This window comes from Rhinoraja longicauda, chromosome 3 (genome assembly GCF_053455715.1).
Source record: "Rhinoraja longicauda isolate Sanriku21f chromosome 3, sRhiLon1.1, whole genome shotgun sequence".
NCBI classification, from domain to species: domain Eukaryota; kingdom Metazoa; phylum Chordata; class Chondrichthyes; order Rajiformes; family Arhynchobatidae; genus Rhinoraja; species Rhinoraja longicauda.
In genome coordinates, this window is record NC_135955.1 from 63,424,518 (window position 1) to 63,435,464 (window position 10,947).

A 10,947-nucleotide genomic window follows, 5' to 3' on the forward strand; every position below is an offset into this window, starting at 1 on the left:
TTTATAGAACATGGATTTCGGTGACAAGATCAATGTTTATTGTCACTCCCCCTTTCCCCCCCTCAATTCCCCCGACCTGAGAAGGAAGTTAAGCATAGATTACATTTTTGATCATCATTCCAACAAAGTGGCCCAACCTAAACTGTCACCTGTCTATTCCCTCCACAGATACTGTCTGACCTATGGAGTTCCTCAGCACTTTGTGCTTTGCTTAAAATTGCAGTACCTGCAGTTCCTTGTGTCTCTTGTTTGTAGATCTGGAGACACATGGCACCCCAGGTAACAATGACAAATATACTTCCCTGAAAGAACACGACTAATAGCGAGGTGCTATTACAGTAGTTTCATGGTTACCATTGCTAGCTTTTTCCTAGAAAAAAAATCCATCGATGAAATTTCCCGGCGACAATGGTGAGATTCAAACTGATGTCTCGGACCAACGATTTAATCAATGCACCACCTTCCCTTACATTACATTCTCGAGGAGTTATAAGGAAGTGACATTCCAATTTGACACAGATCTCCTGAGATGCTGCCTGACCTGCTGAGTTACTCCAGCATTTTGTGAAATGAAAACATTCCATAGATGTTACAAAAAATAAGCCATTCCAGGATGAGACTGAGGACGAAAGTCATCACCTATTTCCATTTGGTTGGGATAGACCCAATTGATTAAAATCTAGAATAAATACAGAGGTTGCTAGGAATGACAAAGGGTTTGTTGATTTGAAACTTGAACTGTTTCTCTTAGTACTGATGCTGTTGGACCTGCTGGATTTGTTTGATATTTTCCTTTTTTATTTCAGATTTCCAGCATCGGCAGTCTTTTTTTTGACCACCAGGAACTCAGTGCTGATCAACTGCGGAATAACTGTGGTTTAACTTTTCAGCCTGGGAAATGGGAACGGTGCAAAGGGGGTTGGGGTGGAGAAGAGGGGAGGGGTGGTTGCAGGAGGATCATTTCCAGAGCGGCAGGACAGAGGCCACAAGAGCCATCATCCACCGAGCTCTGTTTGATCTCACTTCCCTCTTCATGTAGGTGCTCCGAATTTATTGGTTCACTTATTGCAAAGCTGGATTGGACACTATGTGTGTCGAACTCTGGTCAAAACCTGACTATTGCCCGATCTATAGGAGGCTGATTGTTCACTATCGGCATTGAGAACAGAGTCATAGTCCAACACACATGCGCATTAAGACCTCACGAGCTTCACCAACTTCTCTAACTTCAGGTAGCCTCGGCATTCCCCTCATTTTCACCCTACAAACAGCTTACAATGGCCTGTTTCCTTTATCATCATTACTTTTTTGCATATCTTTCATTCATTGTTCTTTATCTCTCCACATCACTGTCTATATCTCTCGTTTCCCTTATCCCTAACCAGTCTGAAGAAGGGTCTTGACCCGAAACGTCACCCATTCCTTCTCTCCAGAGATGCTGCCTGTCCCACTGAGTTACTCCAGCTTTTTGTGTCTACCACCAGCTTCAAACATCATTGTCGGAATTGAAATTATTTACAAACATAAATTTCCACTTCTTAGAACATATAGTTTGCAACTGTCTTAATTCCTTGCAGCGAGGCTCTCCTGTGACATAAACCCAGCATGCGGATGGGGACAGATGGGGGAAAAATATCTCTGACCGCAGACACTTTTTCTTTTCTATTAGATGGTCAATGTGTCTGCCCAGATTTAATTGCTTTCCAGCTAACTCCCATGTGAAAAACCTGCTGGAGTAAATGGAAGATCACTCTGTTCTCTTTAACAATTCAGCACTATTTCTGTGGTGTAGGTTTGCTTGTGAGGATTAATGACTCAAGACTGCGTTGTGGCCCGACCTCATGACCTTCTGTCTCAGAAGTGTCAGCCTATCACTTGAGCAAAGAAGAGTAAATAAAATAATTGCTTGAACTAAATTAGAGAATCATAGGTTAACATGATAATATGTTGTGTAAAATCCTCACCTATACTTAGATCGACATCCAACAATGCAATGTTAATATTTAGTTACCAACTGAAAAGAAAGAAAACTCTGTTAAAACTTAGGGTAACATTTCATCATCACTTTTAAAGAAAAATCTTGTACTGTTTCAGTGCTGAAATGCCGCTAAATATAGAACAGTTAGTTATACCAGAGTTTACAAGAGCTACTTTAATCATCAGTGGGTGGTCTGCTTTGCTATTGCTAAATGCTAAATTTACATGGACTTCTGACATACATAAGCACAACCACACTTCCTCCTGAGACGGGTTAGATATACCACCCACCAAGATAGCTAATCAATAGATATCCCACACAATGCCTTGCGAACATAAGACACTCTCTAGGCACTTGTTCCATAAGAGGCCTTTCTTGAATTTAATGAAAAACAGGGATGTAATAGCCTTAGTTCAGCATCCCAAGATTGGGTTTATTCATAAAACTGGGCTCATTTCTATGAAGTGGTTATTTAACAAATGGAAACTGGCTTGTGTGGGGCTTAACATGACCTACACCTTTCCAGAGCAACAGCAGTAAAATGGATACACTTTATTTGACACCTCTAAGGTAATTTTATGATACGGAGCACAATTTTTAATACCATTAGTTAAAAAATAAAATAAAACTATGGCCTATAAACCTTAATGTATTCCGTTAATGTCTTTCAGTATGAAGCTGTCTAATTTATTAACACAAAATCTTATTTCATAGCTTCCTAGAAATTACATTAAGATGTAGAAATTATCATTGGTGGTGTTATCACACAGACAGTTAAAGTATTCACTAAATTACTCTCTCACCGCTCTTTTTAACAGAGACTGTTTTGATGTGTGATAATGCTAGTCGCTACCTCCGTTGAGAGAATAATTTGGTGTACCACAGCAAGTGTTAGCAGAATAATGTTCTCGGTTATATTTTCTACCCTAACCCTTTGCAACTGGTACAATTATCTATCAAGAATAACATAATTGGCAGAGTAAATTAACTCAAGATACACATGTACAAAGAATATATATCAGCTTAATCATTCCATTTTGCTATTTGCTACTCTTACAAGCAAATAGCCATGGTCATATTTATCTGCCCTTTCTCAATATCATTCAATCCCTTTGCTATAATTTGCCAAAATAATCTAATCTTGAAAGTTGGTGTTATTTCTTTCTCAGTTAATACTTTGAAATGTTCATAAGTTCATTAGTTCGTAAGTTATAGGAGCAAAATTAGGCCATTTGGCTCATAAGGTCTACTCCATTATTCAATCATGGCTGATCTATCTTTCCCTTTCAACCCCATTCTCCTACCTTCTCTCATAACCTCTGACACACGTACTACTCAAGAGGCAGATGAATTGTAGGAGGGAGCTTGATAAGATTTTAAAAGTAAATAATGTGCAGTGTTAATGGTACAACCTCAGAATCCTCCATTAAAGGTGGTTTACCTGTTTGGTGGGTTTTTTTGCCAGTTGTTTTCATATTTTATTTCATATTTCAGATACAGCGCGGAAACAGGCCTTTTCGGCCCACCAAGTTCGCACCGCCCAGCGATCCCCGCACATTAACACTATCCTACACACACTAGGGACAATTTTTACATTTACCCAGTCAATTAACCTACATACCTGTACGTCTTTGGAGTGTGGGAGGAAACCGAAGATCTCGGAGAAAACCCACGCAGGTCACGGGGAGAACGTACAGACTCCTTACAGTACAGCACCCGTAGTCAGGATCGAACCTGAGTCTCCGGCGCTGCATTCGCTGTAAGGCAGCAACTCTACTGCTGCGCCACCGTGCCGCCCTTCTATCTTTATAAAATATTTATAAAACACTGGGTCAACTACAGCAGGAGTACCTTGTCCAGTTCAGAAAAAAGATGTAAAGGGTTTAAAGTGGATGCAGAAGAGATCTACTAACATGATTTCATGGATAAATGAGATTTAGTTATGTCAATAGAATGGAGAAACCGGGATTATTCTCCGAGCAGCGAGGTCATAAAATGAAGGTAACTGGTAAAGAGCTAAAAGAAACAAGAGGAAAATATTTTCTAGGCAGCAACAGGTTATGGTTGAGAATGCATTGCTACTGCTAGTATGAGAGGAAAATTGAACTGTAGCATTCATTGGGGATATAAGAAAATAACTGCAGATGCTGGTACAAATCGAAGGTATTTATTCACAAAATGCTGGAGTAACTCAGCAGGTCAGGCAGCATCTCGGGAGAGAGGAATGGGTGATGTTTCGGGTCGAGACCCTTCTTCAGACTGATGTCAGGGGGGCGGGACAAAGGAGGGATATAGGTGGAGACAGGAAGATAGAGGGAGATCTGGGAAGGAGGAGGGGAAGAGAGGGACAGAGGAACTATCTAAAGTTGGAGAAGTCGATGTTCATACCACTGGGCTGCAAACTGCCCAGGCGAAATATGAGGTGCTGTTCCTCCAAATTCCGGTGGGCCTCACCATGGCACTGGAGGAGGCCCATGACAGAAAGGTCAGACTGGGAGTGGGAGGGGGAGTTGAAGTGCTCGGCCACCGGGAGATCAGTTTGGTTAATGCGGACCGAGCGCAGGTGTTCAACGAAGTGATCGCCGTGCCTGCGCTTAGTTTCGCCGATGTAAATAAGTTGACATCTAGAGCAGCAGATGCAATAGATGAGGTTGGAGGAGGTGCAGGTGAACCTTTGTCTCACCTGGAAAGACTGTTTGGGTCCTTGGATGGAGTTGAGGGGGGAGGTAAAGGGACAGGTGTTGCATCTCGTGCGGTTGCAGGGGAAAGTGCCCGGGGTTGGGGTGGTTTGGGTAGGAAGGGACAAGTGGACCAGGGAGTTACGGAGGGAACGGTCTCTGCGGAACGCAGAGAGGGGAGGGGATGGGAAGATGTGGCCAGTGGTGGGGTCCCGTTTTAGGTGACGGGATTCATTGTAGCATTCATTGGGGAGCTGGATATGAGTTTGAAAGTGCTATGGGCTGAGGACGGTGAATGTGGCTACCTAGGTTGCTCTTATCGAGATACAAACCTGCAGACCAAATGACCTCCTTCCCAACTATAGTCATACTGTGGTTCTGTCCAAAACTTGGTCCTTGATTTCTTAACTACTGAAAACTATTTGCATCTATCTACTTTGTTCCAATCATTCATAATTATAAATACAAAGTATCCGTACCGACTAATATATTTAAAGCAGAATTTTGTGAAGACTTCAGAGTAGTAAACTTATTCTGTGAGTTTCATCTAACAACTTCACACAATTTTAGGACTTTGCTTCATTCGATTCTCCAACAACTTTCTACTAGAGTATCCTCACCATGTGCACTATTCCATAGCAAATTGATGCATAACTGTTTCTGGCCAGAATTACCAATTTGCCATTGATTTCCTTCTATCACTAAAAGGGACTCTGAACCAATTAATCAACCATGTACGTACACTCATAATTTCTTGCCCTCTGAAGTAGCAATGATAAGTATGAAAATACATAGAGTAAAAGACATTTGATAGTGCTTCAGAACAAAGTGGTCACACTCGCCTCCTGTTCTGATTCCCTAACTAATGGGAAGTTTAGCAGAACTCCAATTTTGCATTTAAACATGGTTTTCACTGACTAGCTACTGAAGGAGATTGCTGTGCTCCTCAAATCCTACGTTTTTTTGCTAATTTCTATTGCTTCATTATTGATGTCATGTGGAGGACCAGTGGCACAGCTGGTAAAGCTGCTGTCTCACAACGCGAAAGACCTGGGTTCAATTCTGACCTCGGGTGCTGCCTGTGTGGGGTTTGCAAGTTCTCCCTGTGACCGCATGGGGGTTTCCTCCAGGTGCTCTGGTTTCTTGCAACGTCCCAAAGACGTGCATGTTTGTAGGTTCTCATTGGCATGTATTAGGTCTATATTCTTCCCATGACTTGCCTTCCCAAGTGCTTATTCAAATGTCTCTTAAATATAGTGATTGCTGTTGACTCTACCACCTTCTCTGGCAGCATGTTCCAGATTACATCCACTCTCTATATGTAAAAACAAATGTTTCCCCACAAAACCCTTTGAGAACATTTTTCTCTCACCTTAAACCTACATCCTCTGATTTTTGAAACACCAACCATGGGGGAAAATGTTTCTGACTGTCTACCCTGTGCTTCTTATAATTTTACATGCTATTATCAGGTCACCCCTCAGAGCCTTTCACTCTAGGGAAAACAAATGCAGTCCATCAAATGTCTCCACACAATTAAAGTCCTTCAATTCAGGCAACAATTTGCAAGCAAGAATTATGGATTGCTGATTTAACTAAGGAACTAAGAGTTTTGTATTATCCTCCTTCATAGTTGAGAGGGAAACATTTCACTTGGTAAAGCATGTTACACAGGGCTTGCATGAATCAACCAAAGTCTATGGAGATATATTTATGAAAGGGGTGGTCAATACACTGATACATGAAGGAACAACGAGAACCATTTGTTGTAATTAATGAACAAAAAGAATGGTTGCGTTCCATAATTGAAGTAACTTACCAAAGCATTTGAGTTTAGTTTAACATAGAAATGGAAGTTTAGAGTCATAGAGTCACAGAGATGTACAGCACAGAAACAGGCCCTTTGGCCCACCTTATCCCTGCCGACCAAATTGGCATATTGAGCTCGTCCCATTTGCCTGCATTTGACCCGTAGCCCTTCTTATCCATACACCTGTCCATATGTCTTTTAAAAGTTATAGGTTAGGTAGAGAGATGGTTTAGGGCAAAAGGCTGAAAAATTCTGAATTACTGGTATTGCTTCCAGGGAGATTGTGACCTGTACAAGCTGGATGGTTGATAACCGAACTGAAACAGGAAGGATTGCGAGTGCAAAGGTTTGGGGAGGTTTTCAATTAATTTGGCTGGGGAATGGGGCCCAGACTAGATGTACAGTTGAGAGGGTGCTGCAATAAAATATTAACAGAAAATTAAGTAGGCAGAACACATGGGAATTATTGCTATCACAGAAGCTGAAGGAAGGGCAGGACCTGCAATTCAACATTCCAGGGTGGAGAGTCTTAAGGTGCGGGGATGGGCAAGGGATGTAAAGGAGCAGGTAACACACACTACATAATAACATTAATTATGGAGTAATCAGGGAGAATGTCATGAAGGCTCTTCAAACAAGCAGCATGGGCAGATCCAAGGAACAAAAAGGGGGTTGATCATTTTTTAGAAGTTATACTTAGAGGTCTCTGAACAGTTTTCAGGAGAGAGAGAAAAACAGATGTACAGATCAATCATAGTGATGTCCGAATACTAGGATTATAACAGTAAGGGATATCAATTTCTGCAGTTTTAATTAGGACCATTTTAGAGTGAAAGGCACAGAGGGTATGGAATTTCTAAAGTGTGTTCATGATTGTTTTTTGACCCACTATATCAATAGTTTACCAGAGAATAGGCTTTACTGGACCTAATCTTGAGGAATCATAGAATCATTGCAACAAACAGCACAGTTATTGGGCCTTTCATCCCACCTCGTCCATGCCAACCATGATGCCTGTCTGTGCCAATCACATTTGCTGCATCTCACTATATTTTTTCTATCTGTCTAATCACCTTTTAAGTATTGCATTCAATACATTATCTGGCAGCTCGTTCCAGATATTCACTGCCGTGCGAAAAACCCATCCTCTCACATCTCCTTTAAATGTTTTTTGTCTCACATTAGTTTAGTTTAGTTTATTGTCACATATACTGAGGTACAGTGTTAAAGCTTTCTTTGTTGCGCGCTATCCAATCAGCGGATAGATTATACATGATTACAATCAAGCCGACCACAGTGTACAGAGATAGGATAAAGAGAATAAAATGTAGTGCAAAAAAAGTCCAGTAAAGTCTGATTAACGATAGTCCAAAGCTCTTCAATGAGATGGATGGTAGGTCAGAACCGTTCTCTAGTTGGTGATAGAATGGTTCAGTTGCTTGATAACAGCTGGCAACCTATTCTATCTAGTTCTTGATTCCCCTGCTGTGGGAAAAGATTTTGACAATATATACCATCTATGCCCCTCATATAATTTTATAAATCTCTGTAAAGTCATCCTTTAGCTTCCTTGCATTGGAAAGGATAAAGAGGAGATTCACCAGGATGTTGCCTGGAAAGGAGCCTCTTGTTTTTTAGGAGAGACAGGATGGGTTGGGTTTATTTCCCTTGCAGCAGAAGAGATTGAGGAGAAGCTTGATTGAGGTACACAGAATTATAAGGGGCATAGACAAGGTAGGCAGTAGAAAACATTTCCCTATATCAGAGCTGTCAAAACCTAGAAGTCATAGGTTTAGGGTAAAGAGAAAGAGGTTAAGGACCTGTTAATAGGATCTGCTTTTTTTTAAATCCAGAAAGTGGATGGAATCTGGGATCCACTGGCTGAGTGGATGGTGAAGAAGGTGAACTACTATCAACCTCATTGGTGACCCTCGGACTATCTTTGATCGGACTTTACTGGCTTTATCCAGTTCCCTTATCATGTATCTGTACAATGTGAATGGCTCGATTGTAATCATGTATTGTCTTTCTGCTGACTGGATAGCACGCAACAAAAGCTTTTCACTGTGCCTTAGTACACATATAATAAATTAAACTAAACTAGGTCCTCACTCAACTACTAAGAAGCATCCAGACACGCACTTGAATCGTTACAGTATAGAAGGCTATGGGCCCAGTGCTGATAAAAGGGATTAGTACAGATTGGTAATTGAAAGTCAGTGTGGACACTGTGGGCTGAAGGGGCTGTTTCTGTGCAGTATGACTCAATGACTCGGCAAACAAAACATAGCCCACCAGGGATATAAGCTATTTATGCCACCAAATATAGTAATTGAAAATGCAACAAAGCACAATTGATCGCTTGGCATAACAGTAAATAATAACTACCAGAGTTATAAAGAATGATCAGCTAGAAGAATGATGTTAGGGTTGAGTAAAGTTAGGAATCCTTGTAAACGAATGCAAAATGTTGAGTAAAAAGTGAACCATTTCTCTTCCAAATGATGAATATTTTATTGTTTCCTGAATTCGGAAAGTCCAGTATTTGATTATTGGCAGAGTTGGGATCTCAGGTTGCATCAGTTGTCAGCTGCCAGGGAATGGATGCAAATAACCCACTTCCCAGCTGTCAGCCGAGCGATCTCTTATAATTCTTGTTGTGCTCCTGTGAAGCACCTTCTGATGACTCCGACAATCTATTTAAATGCAAATTGTTTTGTTATTGCAATCAGCATTTCAGGCTGTTTCTTGTCATGCGCGCACAAAAAAAAAAGACATTTGTAATTCACAATTGTTTTTGAAACATTTGATGGAAAATATCCATCTTTGAACACTTTAAGATCATGCACAGCCCTTCTTTTTTTAATATATATATAAAGAAAACAACAGGGGTACATTTACATTTAGATTTGCATGACAGCATTCCTGATCCTTTGCTCATGTTAGACACAATGTGTGGTGGAACAAAATGGTTCTCTTTGTGAATAGCACAAATTATGTGCCCTGACTTAAATATTGCATATCATGTCAGCAGGATTTTATCCTTCTGTATCCACTTGTAGTTTTCTTTTACTCATTTTATCCTTGTGTGTCTATTTGAGACAATTTGGTGTTTCTGCGGCTCCTGTGGCAAGTGCTGAGCACATCAAGCAGTAAATCAATAGAGGTCATGTACAGAGAATCTTAAAGCATATTCAACAAAAAATGTCAGGCTTGAAAAAAGTGCTGGCTGAAAAATGAGGAGAGTGATCACATGCAGCCTGCTACACATTGAGGCTGTCCATTTATGGATAACCATTATTGTCAATTATAATGTTGCATCCATTAAATAAATTTACACAAGTGTGTCAACGTACTTACCCAAAACTGATCCAGTAAGCTGATGTTAATGCCATAGCAGAAGAAGTATAGAAGATGAGAATTAACTCACCGGGATCAAAAGAGGCCACAAAAGGGAGACTCCGAATAATGGAGCTGGGAAAGATTGAAGAATGACTGTAATTAATCATTTTTACAGCTAATATTTGCAGTGCACTCGGTCAACTCTCAAGAATGCATAAATCATAGAACCATACAGCTGCCTATTAAACATGCAATACAATATTTGTTAATTCGACTCATAATTATGTTCACCTTATAGAAATTAGCTGCATTGAATAGAGTATGGAACTCAGCTGGGTGGAGAAATCAGCAAAGCTCTCAGCTCTTTGATGAAGGTCATTGAGTGGGGAAGTGTGCACAGCATGGGTGGCGTGCAAGCTGGAAGCTTGTATAATTATAACCACTTATCTTCTCTGTACAAACATGTTGCAGCAGGAGTAACCAGTGATTGAATAGCAAAACAAATCCCATATATTTCCTCTGCAATTTTTTCTCCACTCTGCCCCCCCCCCCCACCCCCCCCAACATCAACAATCGCATCTTGTATTTACATATTGCCTTTAGCATAGCCAAATGCCGCACAGAAGCAGAATTGTGAGGAAAAAAAATCAAGCTAGAAAAGGAAATTAAATTGGGTGAGTAAAAGTATGGTCAGGGAGATAGAGCTTAACATTTTTTAAAGTAGAGCTGAGGGAGGTGAAAAAAAGTTTAGGAGTGGAATCCAAGGATTAACGGCCAAGACAGTTGAAGGCTTTTGATTGAATTGATTGAATGATACAGCATGAAATCAGGCTCCTTGGCCCACTAAGTCCACACTGACCATTGATCACCCATTCACACCAGTTCTATGGTATCCCACTTTCACATCCACTCACTTCAGGTTAGGGGCAATTTACAGAGGACAATTAACCTGGTGTAGTTGGGCAAAAATAGTCAGCATGGACGTAGTGGGCTGAAGTACCTGTTTTTGTGCTGTTGAGCCCCATCCCCCAGAGAATCCAGTACAAAATCCTCCTCATAACCTACAAAGCCCTCCATAACCTGGCCCCATCCTACCTGACCGACCTCCTCCACAGGCACACTCCCATCTGCACCCTCCG

The 10,947-nt window shown here is 40.9% G+C and overlaps 1 long non-coding RNA gene across 1 annotated transcript; it reads right to left on the bottom strand.

Moving 5' to 3' along the window:
- Positions 1-9,009: 9,009 nt before the first annotated feature.
- LOC144592424 (uncharacterized) lies at positions 9,010-10,190 on the bottom strand. The gene is made up of 3 exons (XR_013547123.1): positions 10,100-10,190; positions 9,827-9,940; positions 9,010-9,162 (listed from the first exon to the last, which is right to left on the bottom strand). It is a non-coding gene; the product is annotated as an uncharacterized LOC144592424 (long non-coding RNA).
- Between the last annotated feature and the right edge of the window lie 757 nt (positions 10,191-10,947).